Raw genomic sequence first — 25,977 nt, 5'->3', positions numbered from 1 at the left:
CACACACTTACACACTCAATTTTACATCTCTCAAGCACACCTCTACAAGTGGAATAAACCCACCTTATATAGAGGTGTTTACATGTCTCTCTCTCACTCTCTATCTCTCATGTGTCACAAGGCTAATACTCCACATGCAAGTGGGTTTTACGAAAGTCAAACATTACAAAGTCATTCATGGAAAACTTTGTACCCTAACATTCTCCCCCTCAAAGTTAGGAATGAATGACCCACTTCAAATCTTCCAAAGTCGAGAAACTACGCGGTTCGAGCCTCAAAGGTGACACATGTCGACATGAACTTCAATCTTCAATTCTTCCATGATTCTTCAATTTGGGCTCTAAAATGTGAGACAATACAATCCGAGCAGCAACGAATGATCAAGAGTATTCCAAACTCCAAATAATCACCCTAAAGTTGCGCATAAAAACACACCCCAAAAATCTTCAATAATTCCAAACCCATTTCGAATACATCACTTCCGAACTTCCAATTGCATCATCTCGTAAGCTTCAAAACTTCAAGATCATTTCGGTCTTCAAATCCGCGTAATATGAAAAATTCAAGTTCGAATTTCCATATAAAACTTCTCCCCCTTTTTGTAATCGAAATTTGATTATAAAACCTTCAAGGAAAAAGAACGTGCTCTATTCGGAATTTTTCGTGTCAAAACTCCCCCTTAACATGTGGCATAAACTTTGTGCTTCAATCCGGAAAATCCAAAAAATATTCAACTTTTATCTTCATTCACGGATTGCCTTTGACAAAATTTCTCAAAAATGGGTAGAAATTGTCAATTTCAAAATTCTGCAGTGACCCGTTGCGCCAAAAACAGCCAAATATGCGAAACACACCCCCATTTGCGAAACTAGGTAGAATGTGTAAATTCACACAAACTGCATGGACCAGATTTGAAAATATTCCAATTTCTCAAAATTTTTACCCCAAATGCGAAACTGGGTAAAATTTGCCATCTTGCGAAGACTGCAGGGATGCGAAATGAAAATTCTGCATTTTTGTCATTTTATGATCCCATTTGCGAAGTTGGACCAATTGTGTCATTTCGTGAAAATATAAGGGGCTAAATTCGAAACTATTTGCTTTCTTCCCCAATTCACATTTTAGAGTGAAATACTTCGCATTTTCTAGATTCTTCGCACATCTACAAACCATGAATACTTCACATCTTTAACCCATCTAACCAAATGCGAACTGAATTTCAACCTTAATCACCTTCGCATCTTTAACCCAATTAACCAAATGCGAACTCATGTTTGAAACCCAGATGCGAACTCGATTTTGATCTCATATGCGAACCGTTCTTGACCTCAAATGCGAACTCAACAGAAATCAATCAAAATTTTTTTATTATTCGCATTTCAACAATCGAACTTGCGAACTCAGTGTATCAATCTTAGATGCGAATGAAACACTTTTATACCAACCCAATCCTCAAATGCGAACATTATTGACCTTATTTGCAAACTGCTTTTGAGACACAGATGCGAACTTGCACAAATCAAATTCTTGCGAACTCACATAATGAACCAAATCAATACTTTGTATGCGAACATTCTTGGCCTTCAAACCAGTTAACCAAATGCGAACCCTTGTAAATCTCTAACTGAAGTGATGCCTGTTTTATTTGAACGTTTCCAAGAAAACAATATTGCATTCATCATAAACAACAAACGATTTTGACTTCAAACCAAGCAATCGATTTTCAAAATCAAATTCGCAATCATCGAAATCAGAATATGCGAATCCAAAATCGATTAGCCCAAATTCCATTTTTCTTGACTTCGCATCGATCATCTATTCTTCATCGATGCATCATAAAAGCAAATTTGTTCTCAACCAAACCATTCGAACTCAGAATAACCAAAGATTGTCCAGACGATATCTTCATCGAAATCAATTAAACATCAAGAACAAGAATATCGACCACAAAGATATCGATCGACTCCAAATATTCGAAATTAGCTTTTCATTCAAGAAATCGATTTTGAGATCATCGTTACAAGTTCAAGACTCAAGAACAGAAGAAATACCCTTCGTACATTCAAAATCCAAAACACCAAACCGATTTCTTCAATCAAGCCTTCGATTGCAATTATCAATCTCAAACTGGACCTTCTTATCCCAAATCAAAATCAAGATATCGAATAACATTTAAATTCGATTTTGATTCAAAACAAACACAATCAACTGATCATCCAAAATCGAAATCAATTACAAACGATTTAAGAGACACGAGTAACTAAGAACGAGAATTCAAGATCAATTGCTTAAGAACAGAACAGCGTATGGACACGATTGTACAACAAATAAAGTATTTGTACAAGTTGAATGACGAATAGCAACATACGTCGACTAGATGATATGAATCAATGGGCTTCAATCATTTAAATCGGATTTAATAGCATTTGGACTTATTGTTTTTAGATATCGGATTGAGAAGTGGGCTTTTGTTATGAATCAATGAACAGTATCCGTAACAAGAATTATATTTGAACATGAACAGAAGATTGTTTGGGCTTGAACAAATGAAATATGAATATGAACAGTAACATATCAAAATTTGGTTTTTAATTTTGATTGGATTTGATCTTAAAAAAATATTGGATCAACAATGAGTTTGAAACGGATTAGATCCAATGAAACAAAACGATCAAAAATTCAAAAACGTTACGCACGATTTAAATGAGATTAAGAGAGATCATAGAGAGAGACTCACCAAAATTGTTCAAATTGCGACAAAAATTGCCAAACGGAGAATCGTTCTTCAAAAGTCATGTTGATCGTGAAAACCAAGCTCTGATACCAATTGTAGTGACAATGAACATGGTTTGACATGTGGAATTAAAGCTTGCACAATTGAACATGGTGATTTGGGTGTTTAAGAGATATATTGAATGTATATGGTGTTACAAAAGGGATCTAGATCTAGACTACATAAATAACACACACTTACACACTCACTTTTACATCTCTCAAGCACACCTCTACAAGTGGAATAAACCCACCTTATATAGAGGTGTTTACATGTCTCTCTCTCACTCTCTATCTCTCATGTGTCACTAGGATAATACTCCACATGTAAGTGGGTTTTACAAAAGTCAAACATTACAAAGTCATTCATGGAAAACTTTGTACCCTAACAATAACCTGTAGGTGATGAATTACGAGTTCAGGCGATGTTGTAACTACCTATTCATGCGATGATACTCTAACCGCTTACTGTGAATTACGAGTTCAGGCGATGTTGTAACTACGTATTCATGAGATGATACCCTAACCCTTGTTGGGCACGTATTGAGGGAGTAATCCCTGAATCAATATTGTCTATGCGATGTAGGCGATGATCCTTAGGAAGAGTCCTTAGGAACAAACATATAAGGAAATGCAATGTAGGGAGATGAGAGGTAAATATGATGTAGGAGACGACCCTTAGGATAAATCCTTAGGGAAGGTACTTAGGAATAAAGAAGATAATAGGGATGGGTAATTGGGTTAATTGTTTGATGATTAAACATAATAATTAAATTATTGTGGGTTGAAAACCCTATGTACTCACCAGGTCTCCCAACCCGACCCACTCAGTTTACTTGTATCACAGGTGACGATGCGAAGTTACATTACACTAAGACATTAAGGAGATATAGATCACTAGTGTATATGAATGTAAGTTCTGTTTATGCTTATGTTTCTGTATTGATGATGACATCCCAAATGTTTTAAAATGAATAAAAATACATTTCTTCAGAAATGCTTTGATAACGTATTTATCATGTTTGACTGGGAACAAATTCCGCAACATTTTTTTTAAAAGAGGTACTCTGATTTTTATAAAGCATAAACAAAATCGGTCTTTTTTGGCCGTAAAAATGGGGATGTCACAAACACCGTGTCCACCACCTCTGCCTCGACCTCTACGCCGTCCTCATGAGCCTCCACCACGGTTCCCTTTCTGGTTGGATTTGGAGTCTTCTTTTGTCGTCTTCTTACTTCTTGCAGTCCATTCTTGATGAGTCAAGAGAAGCTTCCTGTCATTAGTTTCACCTTGACCCCACATTCTTTCTTCATGATCCTTTAACCTTCCTATCACTTCCTCAACTGTCATCTCATCTAAATCACCAAACTGCTCAAGAGTTGAAGCAATCTGCAGAAATTTAGATGGCACTGCCCGTAGTAATTTCTTCACCACATACGACTCTTCAACTGTTTCGCCCAAGGTACGAATATTGCTCACAATGTTACTCACGTTCACAACGAATTCATCTACTACCTCCATATCTTTCATGCTCAAAGCTTCAAACTCTGCCTTCAGGGTTTGAATTCTTGTTGTCTTCACTCTATCTGCCCCTAGAAACCTTGTCTTCAATGCATCCCATGATTCTTTTGTTGTTTGCTTCTCCGCCTAAGACAACAACATATCTTCTAGAATGCCTTGGTAGATAGTTGCCAAAGCCATCTTGTCTTTCTTCACTTCAACCACTGTGTTTGTTGTTCTAGGCTCAACTGCATCCCATACTCCTTGAGTCTGCATGAAAACTTTCATCTTTATAGCCCAAACAACATAATTGGTTCTTGACAGCATAGGGTAGTGGAGTGTGATCTGTCCCTCCTTCTCGCTGTGGTTGTTTCCTGTTAGGGGTGCAAACGAGCCAAGCTACTCGCGAGCTACTCGAGATCGGATCGTTAAAAGCTCGACTCGAAACCGATTTTAAACGAGCCCGAGCTTAATATTAAGCTTGTTTATTAATCGAGCTTGAGCTCAAGCCTATGTCACAAAGCTCGATTAGGCTCACGGGGAATTATGAATTTCGGGTATTAGTAAACGAGCTCGAGCCGAGCTTAAGCTTATTTAGGCACGCCCGATAAAAACGAGTCGAGCCCGAGCCCGAGCCGAGCTTGTATAACTCTTTACGAGCTCGAGCCAAGCTAAGTAAAAGAAAGCTCGAATCGATCCGAGCTCGAGCTCGAGCCTCATATAAATTAAACGAGCCCGAGCCGAGCCTGGCCAGACTCGAGCTCGGCTCGGCTCGTTTGCACCCCTATTTCCTATCATCTCTTTCTCTCTCATGGGGTTGGTATTTGGGCATGCATGCTCTAATACCAAATGTTGGCTTCTTTCAGAGGTGATGGTGACTTTTCACAGAGACAAAGAACAGGGGACAAAAAATGTATCACAGTATCCAAAAGATAAAAAGAAAACCGGGACAGGAAAAGTAACTCACACACACAGGCAAAAATGCCTGCACTTGTTATTTACTAACTTGGAAGAGAGAACTGCACAAATGTACATTTTTTGCCTTGTATTTAAACTAGAAAAGGAAATGCCTAACTTAAAGGAAACAAACTAGACTGTATGCATGAAAACAGGGAACAACTAGTCAACATGGCCTGGACTTATTCAAACTTGAAGAATAAGTAAAATAACAAAAAAAAACGTGCAAAAATCTTGAAATTAAGCTGCCAAATTTGGATTATGACAATAGATGCTGAGGGAGGTCTTGGAGAAGGAGAAGAAAAATTAGCCTTGTTATCTGAAACATGTTAAAGTAAGACAGAAGCCTCATCAAGAATGGGAAACCCTAACAAATGTCAACAAAAACTTTCTTGATCAGTCCATTCCTAATGTCTACCTGTAGTTCAAACTAAAGTGGCTTTAACTTAATGATCATCTCTCCGGTTGGGTTATTTGTTTTACTATATGTTTTTGTTTTCTGTTTATCCTATGTGTTTCAAGCCACATAGTCCTATTGGATATGGACAACCCACTGTTACCTTCGCTTTCAGAGTTGTTTGCTTGGATGGAAGTATTGTTGATTAATATCAAAAGAAAGGTGAATGTAGAAATGATATCTTATTCTACATTTTGGATTTTATGGTATTTTAGAAATAATGTAGTGTTTGGCGGCCGGTAATATATACAAAAAGCATATGTTTGGATTGGATTATGGACTTTCTTTTATTTGGTTTTTGGTTTGAGAGTAGGAATCTAATGATTGTTATTCTCTATTGTAGTATATGTTTTTGGTTGAATGATTGAACACTCTCATTACCTCTATTTTGTAATATCTTTTCCTTCTTTAATGTCATGATTAATAATATGCATAGATTTAGGAGTAAGGTAATTAATGGGGGTGTGAGATAGCCATTCTAAAAAATATATATTTTTTCATTATTTAAACAAAGACACGTCATAACCATCAACTTATATTCAATACTGGCTTACAACATTATTTAACATTTATAAAGGATTTAGAACCCCGTGATCATCATGTGAACATAAATTTGTGTGGGTGAATGTGTGTGTGCATGATGTTGGATCACAGGCCCTCAAGTCGTCTCTCAAATAACACACACTCACAGGTATATATGTATACAGAAAACAAATATGGAGAGATGGAAGTATTTTGGACTCAAAGCTACTACAATTTATTCAATCGACATGACACTATTTATAGCTATACATGCAGGAAATAGTAAAACTCGTGTGCCCCACCTTTCCAGCAGCAATCATGCTTCTAATACTCCCTAATACCCGGTCTTTCATTGACACTTTCAACTTACTAACATTTATTTAATTCAATAGATAAACTAAATACTAAAACACTACTAAAATAACAACCTATCAAGATTAAAAACCCAACATTCACCCCCTTAATCTTGATGATCTTGATCTTGCTTCACGCTCCTGCTAGCTTCATCTTGCTGCTTTCTTTCTTTCTTTTCTTTTTATGTTTGTTGCCCACTACTTGCTATGATTTTGCTTCTACAGACTCACAGTAGCCATTAATCACCAACTCGATTCTTGACTTTTCCCGGACACCCGACCTCCACCTCGGTCACGTCCAAAGTCATCACAAAATCCCGACTTTTCCCGGACACCCGACCTTCACCTCAGTCACGTTCAAAGTCCCCCATACCCGGCTGTTGTTTGTCACCACAAAGAATTCGTTTTCACCTAACAATTCTGTGAAACGAGAGCTGTCTTCCACCGATCAAGAAAACAAAGCAATCCACTTTTCCCGTCTTCTTTCACCTGCAAAACGAAACAAACCCAAAGCCACCTGCTTTGACGGATCTTTTCTTTTCGTTTTCTTACGTAACTTCGGTAACTCTCTCCATTTTCTTTAGAGTGTTCGATTGTGTAGCTCACTTAAAGATACCAACGAATAAACTAACAAAGTTGGGAGATAGAAGTGAACAAATGGTGTATTTGGGAAACGAGGCAGGAAGTAAGGCGTTCCGGTTGTATTGCCCTAAACGAAATAGAATATGTGTATCAAGAGATGTCGTATTTGAAGAGAAAAGGAAATGGGATTGGGCTAAAGTCCTCTGTGAAGGCCCAATACTAAGTAACTCTTGGGTCAGGTTCCCTAGTGAAGGAATAGCCCAAGATACGATGGAGGAACTCGATCCAACATTAGGAGAAATTGGAAGCCCTAGTTCGCCACCGCATGGGTATCAGTCATCCACAACACCAGCAGATCATTCACCTTCTGTGAAACGAGAGTTGTCTTCCATCGATCAAGAAAACAAAGCAATCCACTTTTCCCGTCTTCTTTCACCTGCAAAACGAAACAAACCCAAAGCCACCTGCTTTGACGGATCTTTTCTTTTCGTTTTCTTACGTAACTTCGGTAACTCTCTCGATTTTCCGGTGACATATCCACAACCTACCGCCGGAATCATCACCTTGTCTTGTTTGTGATAGCCCCAACCTTTTCCGATCTAACCCGTTCCTATCGAGAGTCCTCTTCCACCGGTCAAGAAAACAAAGCTCCTGCTTCTTCTGTTTTCTTTTACCTGCTGTGAGCAAGCCAAATCAAAACCCACATGTTCTGATTTCTTTCCGCTTCTCTTTTCTGCTTCTGGTTAGGCTCTTTTTTAATCGGGAAAATTTCTGATCAAGGATAAAGACTGCATCTTTTGCGGTCTTGACTTTATTCGCGCCACTACTATGAAAGCATCCTCAACAACCATTTACTGCCATCTCCAGGATCGAACCTCCACAATAAACTGCAGCCACCTTCTGCACACGATGACCATTTTTCTGCAATCTATATTAACTAGAATGTCTGGGCGAGAGACCGTTGCCAAACACCCCGATTCCGCTGTGATGACAGCCTTGCACCCGAAGGCTCCTCCCCTTCGAAAGTCGACTCTCAAACCGGCCCTCTTCTTAAACCGCTCTGATACCAATTGTTGGATCACAGGCCCTCAAGTCGTCTCTCAAATAACACACACTCACAGGTATATATGTATACAGAAAACAAATATGGAGAGACGGAAGTATTTTGGACTCAAAGCTACTATAATTTATTCAATCGACATGAGACTATTTATAGCTATACATGCAGGAAATAGTAAAACTCACGTGCCCCACCTTTCCAGCAGCAATCATGCTTCTAATACTCCCTAATACCCGGTCCTTCATTGACACTTTCAACTTACTAACATTTATTTAATTCAATAGATAAACTAAATACTAAAACACTACTAAAATAACAACCTATCAAGATTAAAAACCCAAATAAAGAAAAACACAGAATTGCAGGAAAAGATTCCTAGTTTTCTCCTTCTTATTTTTGATAATCAAAAGAAAGACTTACAGGCTTTAAATAGCAAAACAAAACAAAGTAACTGCAAAGCTAAAACTGAATAAACGTGTGCTCCTAATACCAAATGTTGGATATTAGCCCTCTACTCTATAGCTTAATAGAAAATATAGGGAGAAGATGGGTTTGTGTATGGTGTTTATGTATGCATGCAGAGAGTGAGAAAAAAAACATAACAACTTAATGGGGTGGGGCAGATTGCTGCTACAACACACGTGGGACTACATCTTTCTAAAACCTCTTATTGTTCATATCAACAAAGACTGTATATATAGCTTCTTAGATACCCACGTAAAGCATGAAGCAACCTATGCTACTTACTCTACCTAAAGACTCGTAGAATTCCATAGAATCCGGTCAAAAGCAAAGACCAATTCCGAATACAAAAACTACTAACTAAAAATAATATATCAAACAATAAATACTCATAAAATCTAAAGTTTCACCATAGACATGAGCTATAAAAAACCGATTAAACCTAACAATCACCCCCTTAATCGGTTTTGTCATACCATTTACTGCCATCTCCGGGATCGAACCTCCACAATAAACTGCAGCCACCTGCTGCACACGATGACCATTTTTCTGCAATCTATATTAACTAATATGTCCGGCCGAGAAACCGTTGTGGATATGTCACCGGAAAATGGAGAGAGTTACCGAAGTTACGTAAGAAAACGAAAAGAAAAGATCCGTCAAAGCAGGTGGCTTTGGGTTTGTTTCGTTTTGCAGGTGAAAGAAGACGGGAAAAGTAGATTGCTTTGTTTTCTTGATCGGTGGAAGACAGCTCTCGTTTCACAAAATTGTTAGGTGAAAACGGATTCTTTGTGGTGACAAACAACAGCCGGGTATGGAGGACTTTGGACGTGACCGAGGTGAAGGTCGGGTGTCCGGAAAAAGTCGGGATTTTGTGATGACTTTGGACGTGACCGAGGTGGAGGTCGGGTGTCCGGGAAAAGTCAAGAATCGAGTTGGTGATTAATGGATACTGTGAGTCTGTAGCAGCAAAATCATAGCAAGTAGTGGGCAACAAACATAAAAAGAAAAGAAAGAAAGAAAGCAGCAAGATGAAGCTAGCAGGAGCATGAAGCAAGATCAAGATCATCAAGATTAAGGGGGTGAATGTTGGGTTTTTAATCTTGATAGGTTGTTATTTTAGTAGTGTTTTAGTATTTAGTTTATCTATTGAATTAAATAAATGTTAGTAAGTTGAAAGTGTCAATGAAGGACCGGGTATTAGGGATTATTAGAAGCATGATTGCTGCTAGAAAGGTGGGGCACGTGAGTTTTACTATTTCCGGCATGTATAGCTATAAATAGTGTCATGTCGATTGAATAAATAGTAGTAGCTTTGAGTCCAAAATACTTCCATCTCTCCATATTTGTTTTCTGCATACATATATACCTGTGAGTGTGTGTTATTTGAGAGACGACTTGAGGGCCTGTGATCCAATTTGCTTCCTTTCAATACAACCCCGTATGAAATGAAACTTAGTGTCAATGTGTTTGCTCCTCCCATGAAAAACAGGATTCTACATAAGAGCTATGGCTGACTTGTTGTCTACATACATCCTGACACTTTCTTCCTTCCAGCCAGTTAGCTCCTTCAGCAAACTTCTTAAGACCGGTTCTTTAGGTGGCAGTGGGTTAGTAGATAACATTTTTTTCGTTGTTTTATGTTGCCACGTTTGTTTTATCTGTTGCTAGTTTGTAAGCCTGTATAAGGCACATCTTTGATTTAATTAAAATACCAAGAAAAGCACCTTTAGTGAATAACGTAAGTTCTGAGTGTGTGTAATTGTGTGTGTTTTCTGAGGGGCCTGAACCAACAATTGGTATCAGAGCTTAGGGCTCGTGAAAAGGAAGAAGGCCGTTTTGAGAGTCGACTTCCGAAGGGGAAACTGTTGGAGGTTCTAGTTGATACAGGGCTGCCATCACAACAAAAGCCGTTTTGAGAGTCGACTTCGGGTGCAGGGCTGCCATCACAGCAAAAGCCGGGTGTTTGGCAATGGCTTCTTGGAGGTTCTAGTTGATACAGATGGCAGAAACTGTTGTGTGCAGCAGGTGGCTGCAGTTTATTGTGGTGATTTTCCGGTTGAAACAAGATGCGATGTTGGTGAAGTAAATCGCAGAGGATGGCTGTGGTTCTCAATATGACATGTAATGGGTGTTAATAGAGATGAAGGTGATCGTGTTGCTCATGATTTTCTCTAGTGTAGAATCTAGTGGCGGTGTTTTTGGCTTTTTTTTTTTAACAGTGATTCAGCGCTCCTGTGGCATTAATGGCTCATAGTGGTGGTCGTGAGACATGTGTTGATTGATGTAGCTCCGATTGTGGAGGTTCGATCCTGGAGATGGCATCAGATGGCTATTGAGGATGCTTTCAAAGTAGAGGCTCGAATAAAGTCAAGATCGCAAAGATGCAGTCTCCATCCTTGATCAAAAATTTTCCCGATAGGTTGTGAAAAGGACTCTCGATAGGAACTGGTTAGATCGGAAAAGGTTGGGACTATCACAAACAAGACAAGGTGATGATTTCGGCGGTAGGTTGTGGGTATGTCACCGGACAATGGAGAGAGTTACCGAAGTTGCGTAAGAAAACGAAAAGAAAAATCCGTCAAAGCAGGTAGCTTTGGGTTTGCTTCGTTTGCAGGTGAAAGAAGACGGGAAAAGTGGGTTGCTTTGTTTTCTTCATCGGTGGAAGAAAGCTCTCGTTTCACAGAAGTGTTAGGTGAAAACGGATTCTGTGTGGTGACAAACAACAGCCGGGTGTGGAAAACTTTGGACGTGACCGAGGTGAAGGTCGGGTGTCCGGAAAGGTCGGGAGTTGGTGATGACTTTGGACGTGACCGAGGTGGAGGTCGGGTGTCCGGGAAAGGTCAACAATCAAGATAACAAATGGTGTGAACAACCGATTAAGGAGGTGATTGTTGGATTTAATCGGTTGTTTAAAGGTAATTTGGTCCATAATTTTCTTTATGCAGAATTTGAATAAGGAAATATAGGATAAGGTTAATTGACTGATTTTTAATGGGCATGTTGGGTATAAGAATATGTGTTCGGATGAAAACCCTTGTGTTATACATTATCCACGTAAGCATTTAAAACAACCAACTCCCATATGACAGTATTTGGCCCCAATTTGAAATGTTGTTGCATATATTTAAAATAAAACATCGTTGCATAAACCGGGAAAAATATCACAGGTTGCACAAATAACTAATTAAACCAAAAAAAGATAATTAGATTTTATCATTGTTATGGATCATATTTATCGTTTCTATAGAACATGCATATATATAGAACTGTATCATCTCAAAGAAAAATTTAATGAGCTGATGAGAACACATCTTGCCTCGATGTTAATTTGTTGATCTTAAAGTTATAGATGACGCTGGCGAAGATTATACTGTCTGGAAACTGAAGGGGTGATTGAAACCTCTCCAACTCCTTCAGGAAGCATATAGTCAAAGTCTTCCGATTCATCTTCAGGTAAATCAGTGTCAACCCATGAAGACCAGTCCACATCATCATCATCATCATCATCATCATCATCATCAACTACCATCTGTTTATTTCCTTGCATGCTATTAACCTTCTCAATTAGTGCTTGTAGCATACGATGGTTCAATGTCTCGTAATCTCTGCTTGAATTCAATAACACAAACAATAAGTGATATTAAAAAAAAAAAAAAAAAAAAAAAGCTTCTAATGTTAGAGTCTTCATGTTTACCTGTATGTGTATATAGCATACAGAAGTTGACATGATGCGAGAAGCATGAATATTGACCTAACAATGCTTATAATCCATGTCTGTTGTTCAATGTCATTTCCATAACGAAGCACAACTAACTCAGTCACAAATGTCACACATAATCCTACATAAAAAAAATAAAGAATTAGAGATTATTGTAAGATATGGAAACATCCTAAACGTGAATTGATTAAATTTTTTAGCTAATTTACCTATATAAAGCCTGGACCTCACATTATAGGTTTGCTTTGTACTTGTGAACATATAGAGCGTGAAGATTAATATAAAATACACAACGAAAGCTTTAATAGCTCGTGATTCAAGCAAAATTGCATTGTGCAGAGTGAAAAGCTTGTCAATTGCAACAAACATGCTCGTTTGCTTTGACTCAAAAATTTCCTATCAAACAAACATCGAAATAATGTAAATATTAGTTACAATGATAAACAAAAAAAATTATCGTAACAAAAAAAAAAAAGAACCTGGGCAGCTAATATGGATTTTGAATTCTCAACTAGATGATCATGAACTTGTTTAAGTTGTTGTTGCCTTTGTATAAGTTCCTGTTGTTGACTATGACCAAGCTCAATCAACTGTTGCAAAGTCCCCCTTAAATCAAATTATAAAACTCAATAAGTATTATATATACATAGAAATATATTATGTACTTTTTTTTTCGTTTTTTTGTTCTAATTTACCTGCTCTCTTCAAGGGCTTGGGATTAAAAACTTGTGACAGTTTCAAGAACCTCGAGCGCCGCATTTTGGCTATCAAGAAGTTGTTTTTGTTTATCTAATGAAGTTTCCGCTATGTTCTCAATATCATCAGCTTTGCTTTGTAACGTATCCATCTTCATAAACATTGCATCTCCAACTTTTCCAATCTCTTTTTCTACTTCAACAACTTCGTTCTTTAAATTCTTCAATTCTCCCCCAATCTTATTCGCAGATTCATTCAACATCATCATCCCTTCATCGAGTCTTTCGTTCATTTTATTTTGTCCATTACGAAGCTCCATTTGAGAATCCGCTAGTTTGAGGGATTGCTCATAAACCGATTGTGAATGATCTAACACAACACCTACATGTTGTTCAACGTTTTTTGATGTTTTAGCCACTTGTTGAGTTTGAATACCAATAGAAGCCAATGACTCATGAATATGTTGTGAACTATGCGATAGACGCTCTGCCTTCTCTTCTATGTTCTCTAATTTCTCCTCTGCATATTCAGCAGACCTTTTCAGTTCATTCACCAATCTTTCTGTTTGCCTCTTGAATGCATCCGTCCTACAATAGTAATAGTTAGAGAGAGTGAGAGAGAGAGAGAGAGAGAGAGAGAGAGAGAGAGAGAGACTCAACTGTAACTGATGACAAATGGAGTTTGTCTCAAGATAGAACTCAAGATAAATCCTATGAGCATCTTCATCTAATTTTTTAAGACAATTTTTCATGGGAGCTTTTACATCACAATAAGGAAAATGAGACCTCCCAGTGTCCTTCTGAAAGCAATCAGTAAGATGCCAAGCGAGTCTAGAACGTTGTTCTTCACCTGCTAAAATCTCTGAGCATCCTGTAAATAGATTTTGATATGCATTTTGCCAACAAGAATTCGATGCAACAACCTTTCTCTTTGCTTTTTCAACCAAAGTCATTCCTTTCTTGCTATTGAAGGATTCCATTGAGAATTCCGAAACCACATTGTGTGAAACATCGGGAAACGTTGAAGGCTTCTCACTAGATTCAACCTTTCCAGTAGTGAAAAACCAACTAAATGACTCGATGTTGTGTGATAGAAGCAAAAGAACCCATAGGATCACAAAATTATAACGCTTATGGTGATTCATCGGATCCAATAAAGAATGATAATAATCCTATATGAAAATTATAGAAATATAATCAGTAGTGCAATGCATACAAGCCAATAATTAAGGATCGAAAAAGAAAAATTATTGGAGAGACCAGTTTATAAGATGAATAGTGTAAAACTTGTGACGCAAGAAATACGAATACTTTGAAATTAAATATTTAAGTGGAATAGAATTGATAAAAATGCATCGGCATAATTGGGAAAAAGAAAGTGAAGGGCCTACCAGATAAAAAATAATGCATGCGGAAAATGACTGCCCATGAATATATATAATATTTTTATATTAAAATATATGTTGCTTTTGCGTGAAGAAAACGGACATAACACTTATCCTATCAACCGACTTGTGATTATATGATTCAAAGCCGGAAAATAGCGGTGGATATATACTGAATGCATGACAAAACACAACATTTCTTAGGATTAAAATAATCTAAGGAGCACATATGTTATCACAAAGAGAAGACAAAAACTCAGTGATCTAGAACCAATAGAAACGATGGCATACAAGTTAAAAAAATGTATATATAAGGGTACTTTGAACATTCCAACATTCTTTGTAATTGTAACCACCGATATGAAATTCGGGAATTCGTTCATTCAAATGGAAAGCTAATAACTTCTTTTCTGTAAAAAGTAGCATGGGGTAATGAATATAACGATACACTTTTACTGTTTTACCATATTTCAATCCTTTTAAGCAACAAATATTCTTGTATAGCAGAGTAATGACAATATATATAACCATTAGACGCCTTCCATTTTTGTCCTTCTAGAAAACGTTACATATATAACCACTTGACATGATAATCCCAGATCGAAGATTCACAACTAAATTAAAGTTATAATAGTATTTGGTTTGTCTCATAAGTCAGAGGAACCAGTTCTTCCGACCTTAAAAAGCGGCTGTTTCTGAACCGGTCAAACCCGGTTGGTTTAGTCAAAACCGGTAGAAACCGGCAAAGTTTGAACCATTGAAACCCAGAGTTGAAACATTCAAAATAGGATTTAACAAATCATATTTTCGTAAATACTTCGTTATCACTTACGAGAAGAGACACCAAGTTTAGTCGAAGGTGGGAATCTTTGTTTAACGTGTGAACCGGTGGTGTTGTAAAAGTCGCCGATGATGGGAGTCCTTTAAATAATGATGGCTCACCTTCATATTTCTTACATTTGGTCGATGTGGGATGATTACTATTTACATGATTATCAAACGAATTAGAGAAATTGACAACTTTTCAACTTATCAATACGAGTTCTACTTTTTGCCACAGACTATGTTGATAACTCTATTAAACTTCATAGCACAAAAAAATAGGAGCTTTTTACCATTGACGCATCTGATAAAAACTTGACCCTCAAATGGAAATTGGATTACTTACCGGTATAATTAACACTCCCAAAGAAGTTCGCCTCGAAATGAATGGAGAAGAAGAACCCACCGATTACCAAATGTGTGAAAGGGTAAAACATGGTTTCAAAGGGATGAAACGATTGTGGGTGTCAATGGATCGTCGGTATTTTGTTTCCCACACTCAATTCAACCCTTCGGTACCCAATTAACTCCGCTGGTAATCGACGACCGCCTAATACCGTAATTACTCCATGGCAAAATTGTAATTTGGCGGTGTGACTTGTTAGCAACCCATTACTGAGGAAGAAGATGATGTTGATGTCTTCATTTTTGTAATTACTTTATCACCCGAAGCAGGTTTGTAACTTTGTATAGTAGGTTGTACCTTACAAATAATGTTTAGATCAGTTTAGGTTGTATTCAAAAGAGAGTGAATTAAAAAGTTGTTTCTGTTTTTAGTTTAACAAATTCTGTTTATGTAATTGTTTATGAGTTTCCATCCCCAGCTGCAGCGGATATTTAAAAAAATATAGTCCAACATTCACAAAAACAAATATGTAAAAAAAATTAAAAACAATAATAAAAACAACTTAAAAAATACAAAAAGATAGAAATATAAAACAATAATAGGAAAATGACACCTTAGTCTAACAATGTTTTTAGAATTTACAATCCAATCCTCTATTTTATTTATTTATTTATTTATTTTGAGGGCATAATGTTTTTTCTGTTGTATCCAATTGGTCATTTTAGACAAATTAAACCAGTAACCCGGTTACCCTTTTGTCACATAGACACTTGTTGTAACATCCAGAATCCGAAAGACCAAGAAATGAAAGGAAAGCCCTTAGTCAAAGGAGTCAACTCGTCGAGTCCAAGGAGTCAACTTGTTGTAACATCCAGAATCCGAAAGACCAAGAAATGAAAGGAAAGCCCTTAGTCAAAGGAGTCAACTCGTCGAGTCCAAGGAGGAACTCGACGAGTCGGAGCATGACCCATGTCGCGGATTAAGTGACCGACTCGGCGAGTCAGGGAGACTGACTCGACGAGTCTGGTCTGGGTTGAGAAACCTTAATTTCGGGACTTGGCACCCTATTTAAGCATCTTATTCTCATTTCTAGGGTTTCATTTATAGCCTTCATTGTCCAGAGACGAAACCCTAGCCACCCAACTTCATTCTTGAGCTTGTGTGAGAAGATTAAGGCTCTTGGTGTGCATCTTGAAAGACTGTGGAAGAAGGGAGCAAGGAAAGGAGTATAGATCCAGAGTTTGGGTGTCATCCCAGATCATTTGAAGGTATAAAGCTTATACCTTGGTTGTTAATCATTTAGATCCCTTTTCTAGCTTATCTTTTGTTACATTTGGACCATTTCCAAGTGGAATCCGGGTGATAAGCATTAGAGGATGGTTTGGACATTAGATCTGGATACTTTTGAGCTCTAGAAGCTCAAAGTTGTTGGCTTTATCTAGCTAAGGCTCCATGTCTTGACCTTGAACTTCTTATTAGCTTGGATTTGGTGTTCTAGCCTCATAACCCCTTGCATGCACGTAAAGTTAGCAACTTTACGTGCAATACTAACATAAGTAGTCCAGATCTATGAGTTGGAAGTGTGGTACAGACTAAAATCGACAGATTAGAGTTGTTACTAGGAGGACTTGGCGAGTCGGGTCGCAAACCCAAACACATATGTTATGAGTCGGATCAGTGAGTGGGGTTAGAGAAGGACTCAGTCAGTCTGTGTCCGTGTTAGACATGAAGATCATGATACTCGACGAGTTCAAGGAGGAACTAGGCGAGTCCAAGGCAATCTCCTTAGCTGATGAAGATGGACTCGGCGAGTTGTAGAACAACTCAGCGAGTCGGTTGAAGATAGTCCTGAAGTGTTAAATGAAGGAGAACTCGTCGAGTTCTCGCTAGACTCGACGAGTGAAGTCGGGGGTTGTTTGGGATTTGAGGAGCCTGGACTCGGCGAGTTGGTAGAACAACTCGGCGAGTCGAGTCAACTAGAAGGTTGACTTTGACCAGGACTTTGACTTTGACCAGAGTTGACTTAGTTAGACTTCTAAAGTTCAGTTTGGGGCTAAGTGTTATATTGATATTAGTAGCTCGAGGAGCTAGTGTAGCAGCGGTTCAGAGAATTGTCGGATAGCAGCGAGAGGATTATCGGCAAAGTTCAGCAGTGCATGTGAGTATCCTTCCAGTAGGAACGGGTCTACGGCCACAATGTCGGCCCGTTTAGTTAGCAGAAGTTCTGGACCTCGGTCCGTTGCAGTAGTTAGATTGCTTGATGTCTTTGTAATTCAAGCATGTTTTGTGTTATGTGTTCAGGACACTGGTCCGATGCAGTATGCAGTATATGTGTCCATGCTAGTTTATATGTTTATGCTATGTTATGTTCTGTAATACCCGTTTATTGAATAAATAATTAAAAAAATGTATAATAACGCTAAAATCAATAATTAGATAGCAAGTTGTTGGTTTCGAGGTGATAACTGGCATAATTTAGAAGTTGGGGGATTAAAGTGTAAGTTCCGGATCGGCCTCGTAGATAAATATGAAGGCAGGGACTACTTGGAAAATTATGGGGACTTATTTTGAAAAGATCTTTGGAGTTTAGGGGTTGAATGGTAACTGTGGGACTAGTTATGAAAGGAATTATGGGAGTAGGGGTGGGAAGAGTAAAATATGGACTTGGATTGTGAAGAAGTGAGGGAGGAGGGGCCGGAAGTGCCAAAATGCTAAGAAGTTTCAATGACACGGGATTTAAACCCGTCACCTCACTTGTCCATACTAACCCTAACCCTACATCGTCTCTCAGCCCCCATCACTCTCTTGGAGCATTCTCAGCCGCCACCTTATACCTCCAAGTCGTCGGCCGTCGTCCCCGTCCATCTAGATCAATTTCCAACCAACTAGCAGCCATCGGACGTCCTCCATTCTCTTCTCCTTCTTCAGCCGCCATCGAAGGTGGAAGTCACCCAGTCGCCGCTGTGCTGTCAAGCAGCTGCCGCCACTCCTTCGCCATTGAAATGCCAACAACGTCGCGTGCAGTTAGGGGATTCGCTGAACTGATTTTCCTTCGCAAGTCGCTGTTCCATCGACTATAGTTCACAGCTGATGCATCGTCGACACTGGGTGCGATCTTTTCAGTACATCATAGCTCTCGTTGGCGGCGACGACGAGGACATGCTAGCGAGCGGACGTCTTTTGCTGCTGTTGTTGACGTTTTTTTTGCTGCTGCTCCACCGTGGCGTGTAAAGAGGTGCTCGCTGGACAGAAAAGCTCAAGGAAAACCACCATGGCTGCCAACCATGGTGGCTGACGACGTGAAATCACCTTTTGCCGCTGCCATTCGCCACCAAATAGGCGGTTGGTTTCCCATTCCGAGAAAGAGTCGTGTGTTATGGGTCTGAAGCCGTAAAATCGTGGAAGACCGCCACTTCCACCACCGTGAGGTGGTGGCTGCCGCCGTGTACCACCATGGGTGGGTGTTGTTTTGTGTGTGTGTTTATTTGTAATTAGATTAGGGTGTGTGTGTGTTAATTAGATGGGCATTGTAATTGTAACAAAATGGAATGATGAGAAAGAACCCTAACCACCACCGTGAGGTGGTGGCTGCCGCCTCCGGCCGCCGTGTCGGGTGGCGGTGCGCTTTGTCTCTCGTGATAGATTCGTTTGGGGTGCTAGAAACCCTAATGGGCTCAAAGGAGCTCTAATGGGCCCAATAAAGCTTAATGGACTCTAATGGACCCAATAAAACCCATATGGGCTTAATAAGATTTTAGTGGGCTTATTAGGCCCAATAAAGCCCTAATTGTCATAAAAGGCCAACAAATTGATAAATGGGCTAATATTTGGATTGGAACACCCTAATGCCAATGAAAACCTAACTTTAAGAATTAATCGGGTCACACACACGAGAATTATTTAATAACTTGAGATATTAAATTATAATCATTGGTAAAGATTAATCTAAGCAATAATGGACTTAATGGATTAAGTCCTTAATGGGTTAAGTAGGAAACTTAACCCTAATCATCATTTTATGTGAAACCCTAATTTCACTTGGGTTTATTGGTGGGCCTTTCTATTGGGCCTTGATGATTGGGTTATTAAATGGGCTATCCAAGATCAAGCAAATGGTCTAGAGTAATTTAATGGGCCTAGGGTAAGGCCCATGTAAGGGGCTTGGGCCTAATTTGGAAAATTGGGCCATAGATGGGCCATAGTTTGGGCCTTAATGATTATATGATGTTGGGCCTGAGAATGAGACCATGTATAGGCCTAGGCCCAATTTGGAAAATTGGGCCATGTGTTGGGCTTTGATTCATAATTGACTTTGGGCATATGAATCGGGCCTTGGGCTTGAATAAGCCAGGCTAGGGGTAATGTAGTAATTACCCAAAGAATGTACTTATGGTTATGTATTGGGACCCAATTATTAATTGGGTTTTATTTTGGTGTTGACAGTTCGGGAATCTGTCAGCCAACAGTTGGGGTCGAGTCTGCAGGACTTCAACAAGTGTGGGATTTTGTCTTCGGGACTTCAGCAGTGTGAGGTGAGTTACCTTCCAGTAGCGGTGGGTCTAAGGCAACAATGCCGGCCCACCAGTAGGAGACGTATGATAGATGATTGTCTTTGTGATATCATCTAGGTTTGCTACTACCTGATATGTTATATGCTAGCATGATATGTTGTATGTGATAGTAGTCGATTTCGATTGTTAGGACCGAAGGGTAGTCAGACACCCCAGATACGTCTGACAGTATGTGATGATATGTTTGCATGTTGGCTTGTTATGTTATATGCGATAGAGGTAGTAGGAGGGGACCAGCCCCCCGTGTTCGGTTGTTAGGACCGAAGGGTAGTTCAGGTACCCCAGATATGTCTGACAATATGTTTATGTTATGATATATGTGATAGTAGCAGTAGAAGGTGGAATAGTCCCCGAGGGTCGGTTGTTAGGACCGACGGGTAGGTCAACACCCCAGAATGGCTTGACATGGGTATGTCAGCACCCCAGAATGGCTTGACACGGGTGGGTCGACACCCCAGAATGGGCGTATCGGGTAGGTCGGGCACCCCAGAATTGCCTGACAGTATGTATGCTATGTGATTGTATGGTATGTGGTATGATGGGGGAACTTACTAAGCTTCGTGCTTATGGTTTTTAGTTTTGGTTTCAGGTACTTCGTGTCTAAAGGAAAGGAGCCGGCTTGATCGCAACGCATCACACTATGGTTTTCCGAACATGAGATCTTTGGGATTACACTCTGATATTGTTTTATGATAACATGATTGATTATTTCTACTTTGGTTTTGACATGACATAATATTACAGATGTTTTATTACACTATTGGTTTTATAATGACGTATTTAAAAACAAAATTTTTGGCCTGTATTTTTGGGATGTTACAAGTTGGTATCAGAGCCTTGGTTTGAGGGATTCGGGCACACTCTTGGGTGTGTCTGAACTCAAACTAAGGAGTTGGTATGAAAATTTTCAAAAGTAAAATCATTTTATAAAAGAAGTTTGAAAAGAGAAAAGCACTTTGAAAAGAACAAGGAGTGTGATGCGTGCAATCAGCCGAGCTCAAGTAAGTCTTCCCCAATATATCCATACATGTTATGAGATGTTATGATATGATATGCTTATGAGAACTGCATGCTAGATTAGGGCTAAGGATCTAGGAGGATGTCTTATATGCCTATTATATGTGCTTGTAGACTTGCATGCTAGTACCGATCAGTCAGTGATAGGATAGCCTGTTTAGGTTATGCCTGATTGTATGAGCCTTTTAATTGCATGTACAGATTCCTGATTAGAGGATAAAATGATTTGATTGGAATATGATGGTTAGATGTTCCATTGTCTTAATGCTGCTTGCTTTGTGCTTTGTGGGACTCTTAGTAATGCGAGTTAACTATTAAGTGAATATACTAAGTCACATGTGGCATAGGCTGGATAATCACAGAGTGATAGATTTGACCCTATTGCGCAACTCTCGTTTGAGTCTAACCGTTATAGGGATGAGTCTGTTACTTGAAGGATTATCTTATCTCTGTTGCATGTGGCTATATTCATGAGGTAGCTAGTTGACATTACTGGGAATCTTTCAGCAGCCGAGGACTGGGTGAGTTCGGGAACCTAGGGAAGCCTAGGATACATTTCAGTGAGTTAGTAGTGAGGCTCAGCTGGACTTGGGTGTATCAGTTGAGGAAGTGACTTGGAGGATCCGAGAGGATTGCTGAGGAAAGTATGGATAGGTGTGGAAGGTAGTATTGGGCCCGTATTACTGAAAGCACAGAATCCATACTCGAATCAGTGAGAGTCTTGGAGAATCTAAGAAGCTTCAGGGAAGAGTTTGTGACCCAGTTTAGGGACAGAGGATGTTCCAGTTGTTGCAGCTTAGCCATTGGCAAGCGAGCTAGTGAGCGTGACAGGGTGTCAGACCCTGAAGGATATGATTTCCAAGAGTTGCAAATGTGGGATCGATTTGGGAGCACGCTGAAAGAGAGGTGTGTGCCAGGTGCGTATAGTAGGGGTCTCGGGAAGAGACCCATGATTTCTGATCATCAAGTGAAGGGTCAGCAGGGCCAGAGTCAGTGCAGCACTTATAGGACCGTGTACAAGGGAGTTTGTCGCTCCGAGAGTTTAGGCTACTACAGGGTAGCGGGGTTGGTCATGTCAGCAGAAGGTGATTAGTATTCCTCTAGATGTTGCGGGTATGTCATCTTCTATTACTATTAAATGGATGTTGGGGATACGTATCGCGTTGGAGTTATGAGTAAGTTTGGATCATTTAGATCTCGGGTCGGTTTCCTGCTAGTGTTTGGGTTATCAAGGATCATATATGCCATCCTGAAAGCCGAAAAGTCATTGATGAACCCACAAAGGGATGCATCTTGCTGAACGGGTTCCGCGTCTACCATTATCATTCCGGATCTTTGTTGAGATCTGCGCAGGAGTATTGTTTGGGAAGTCAGCGTTCAGGGGTTCTATCATTGTTCAGGTATGGTCGGTAATTATCTATGGATGTGCTTTGGAGTTCAAGGCACTACCGTTGCTAGGACATAGCTGGTGACATGAAAAGGGTAGTGTCAGTCGCAGGTGTTAGATGACTAGGTGGTTGGTCATCGCATGTTCAAGAGAATTGTATTTTCGCATGGGTTGTGTTCGGTTAGAATTCAGTGGTACTGCAAGATTAGAAATGAGAACGAGGATTTGTCAGCCAGAGTGAAGATTGAGACCTTTAATTGACAGCATAGGAGATGGATTGAGGTGTTAGATTGGACCAGATTTCAAGAGTAATCTTCAAGATTTATGAGGATGGGCGAACTTAAGGTTTGATTGGTGGTGGATCGCTAGCACTGGTAAGTCCAGGTTGTCATCAAGGGGATACAAGGAAGCGAAAAGGATTGGAAATCCTTCAATTCTTGCGTGCAGTGAAGACTTAGTCGAATCTAATTCAGGGAGATACTTTTTATAAAGTTCTCCAAATGTGAGTTCTGGTTGCGTGGGGTGCAATCTCTTGGGCACCTTGTCAACCAGAAGGGTATTCTAGTTGATCCGGACAAGATAAAGGCCGTGATGCAGTGGGAGATTCTGAGGTCTACATTCGAGATTCGGAGTTCCTGGGTCTAGCAGGTTATTACCGGATATTTATTCGAGACTTATTCGAGATTGAGGTTCCCTTTTGACCCGACTGACCAAGAAGTCGGTGGCCTTTCATTGAGGGCCTGAGCAACAGGCAGCCTTCGAGACTCTCAGACAGTGGTTGTGCGAGGCACTTATTCTCACCATGCCAGAGGGTGTAGATGATTTTGTGGGTTACTGTGATGCTTTGATCGTGGGCATGGGTGCGGTACTAATACAGTGGGGTCACGTGATAGCAGGTTTCAGGAACCAGGTTAGAGTTCCGGTTAGGACTCGAGTTCAGTTGAGGGTTAGGTCGAGTGCGTGTTCGACCCAGGTTGGAAAGTGTTGTAAGACTGCGGGTGTAGCTGTAGCATTCGCTAGCAGCAGACAGTGTGAGGGGTGTTGTAAGTCTGCGGGTGTAGCCGTAGCATTCACTAGGTTAGCAAATAGTGTTAGGGTGTTGTAAGACTACGGTGGTAGTTGTAGCATTCACTAGTGATCAGATAGTATGGAAAGTGTTGTAAGACTGCGGGTGTAGCCATAGCATTCACTAGCGGTCAGATAGTGATAGAGTGTTGTGAGACTGCAGTTGTAGCTACAACATTCACTTGTTTGGTAGATAGCATGAGCGCGTTGTTAGGACGTGGAAGGAACAGTAGTATCCACCAGTTCGGGTGTAGCAGTAAGGATAAGGAAATCTACGGATTGGATTTCGGAATTATCCAGATGGATTAAATCTGGTTGAGCCAGTGCTAGGACTGTAGGAGCGCCACTACATATATGATATCAGGGAAGCAATGGACTGCTTAAGGTCGTTGGTAATGTAAGATTACCATTTGTTAGGTAGCAATCACTTTTAGTCCTGAATTTGAATATGTCAGGATTCGACGCATGGACCTGATCGGTTAGATCAGAAAGTAGTAGAGTCACAGTAGCATGATAACTAGTGGCAACTTGTTCCAGAGAAGGATTTCGTTCAAAATTCATGTGAGGCGACTAAGTAGGGAGTCCTTTGGCTCCGTAGCCGGGAGGAAACCCAGTATTTCAGAGGATTGGCAAGCGAATTGACACCCAGGAGGTCTCGGTATCTTTTGGTAAGCAGCTATGTAGCAGTGTATACTGCCTCAGGCAGTTAATTGTTCAGGCAGTTTCAACGTTTGGTCAGTGATAGTATGTGTGTTTTAGTTGCATATGCGCACATAATAGCTGGTTTGTTGGGGAGTGACAAGTCACTCCCAGCGGGATTAGCTGAGCCTCGACCAAGAATAAGTGATCTACAGGGATAATTAGGTCTGTGAACCTGTTTTATAGTGGGAGCTTCGAGCTATTAAAAGTTGAGTAGTTGGTCGAGGGATAAATAGACTAAATTCAACGATGATGATTCAGTAAGAGTGGTCTGTCAGGGATTCAGATCCTCTCGAGACATCAGATTTCATACGGGGTAAATGAGAGCTAGTTGCGAGGGACCCTTTCACATATAGATTTTAGGGCCTTGCGGAGATTGGACACGACTGCCCTGGGAAGGCAAGGGTATGCCCTGGGATAGTGACCATGTTGCTAGAGTGGTTGGGTGTGTAAGGAAGGATAAGGAATGATTTCGAGGACGAAATCTAATTTAAGTGGGGGAGATTTGTAATACCCGTTTATTGAATAAATAATTAAAAAATGTATAATAACCCTAAAATCAATAATTAGATAGCAAGTTGTTGGTTTCGAGGTGATAACTGACATAATTTAGAAGTTGGGGGTTAAAGCGTAAGTTCCGGATTGGCCTCGTAGATAATTATGAAGGCAGGGACTACTTGGAAAATTATGGGGATTTATTTTGAAAAGATCTTTGGAGTTTAGGGGTTGAATGGTAACTGTGGGACTAGTTATGAAAGGAATTATGGGAGTAGGGGTGGGAAGAGTAAAATATGGACTTGGATTGTGAAGAAGTGAGGGAGGAGGGGCCGGAAGTGCCAAAATGCTAAGAAGTTTCAATGACATGGGATTTAAACCCGTCACTTCACTTGTCCATACTAACCCTAACCCTACATCGTCTCTCAACCGCCATCACTCTCTTGGAGCATTCTTAGCCGCCACCTTATACCTCCAAGTCGCCGGCCGTCGTCCCCGTCCATCTAGATCACTTTCCAACCAACTAGCGGCCACTGGACGTCCTCCATTCTCTTCTCCTTCTTCAGCCGCCATCGAAGGTGGAAGTCTCCCAATCGCCGCTGTGCTGCCGAGCTGCTGCCGCCACTCCTTCGCCATTGAAATGCCAACAACGTCGCGTGCAGTTAGGGGATTCGCTGAACTGATTTTCCTTCGCAAGTCGCTGTTCCATCGGCTATAGTTCACAGCTGATGCATCGTCGACACTGGCTGCGATCTTTTCAGTACATCATAGCTCTCGTTGGCGGCGACGACGAGGACATGCTAGCGAGCGGACATCTTTTGCTGCTGCTGTTGTCGTGTTTTTGCTGCTGCTCCACCATGGCGTGTAAAGAGGTGCTCGCTGGACAGAAAAGCTCAAGGAAAACCACCATGGCTGCCAACCATAGTGGCTGACGACGTGAAATCACCTTTTGCCGCTGCCATTTGCCACCAAATAGGTGGTTGGTTTCCCATTCCGAGAAAGAGTCGTGTTTTATGGGTCTGAAGCCGTAAAATCGTGGAAGACCGCCACTTCCACCACCGTGAGGTGGTGGCTGCCGCCGTGTACCACCATGGGTGGGTGTTGTTTC

The 25,977-nt window shown here is 40.2% G+C and overlaps 1 pseudogene; it reads right to left on the bottom strand.

Annotated features, from left to right (window-relative positions):
- Positions 1–11,828: 11,828 nt before the first annotated feature.
- Positions 11,829–15,109, bottom strand: LOC111917675 (protein GAMETE EXPRESSED 1-like; annotated as a pseudogene).
- Between the last annotated feature and the right edge of the window lie 10,868 nt (positions 15,110–25,977).

This window comes from Lactuca sativa, chromosome 3, assembly GCF_002870075.4.
Source record: "Lactuca sativa cultivar Salinas chromosome 3, Lsat_Salinas_v11, whole genome shotgun sequence".
NCBI classification, from domain to species: domain Eukaryota; kingdom Viridiplantae; phylum Streptophyta; class Magnoliopsida; order Asterales; family Asteraceae; genus Lactuca; species Lactuca sativa.
This window is presented reverse-complemented; position numbering and strand designations above follow the sequence as displayed.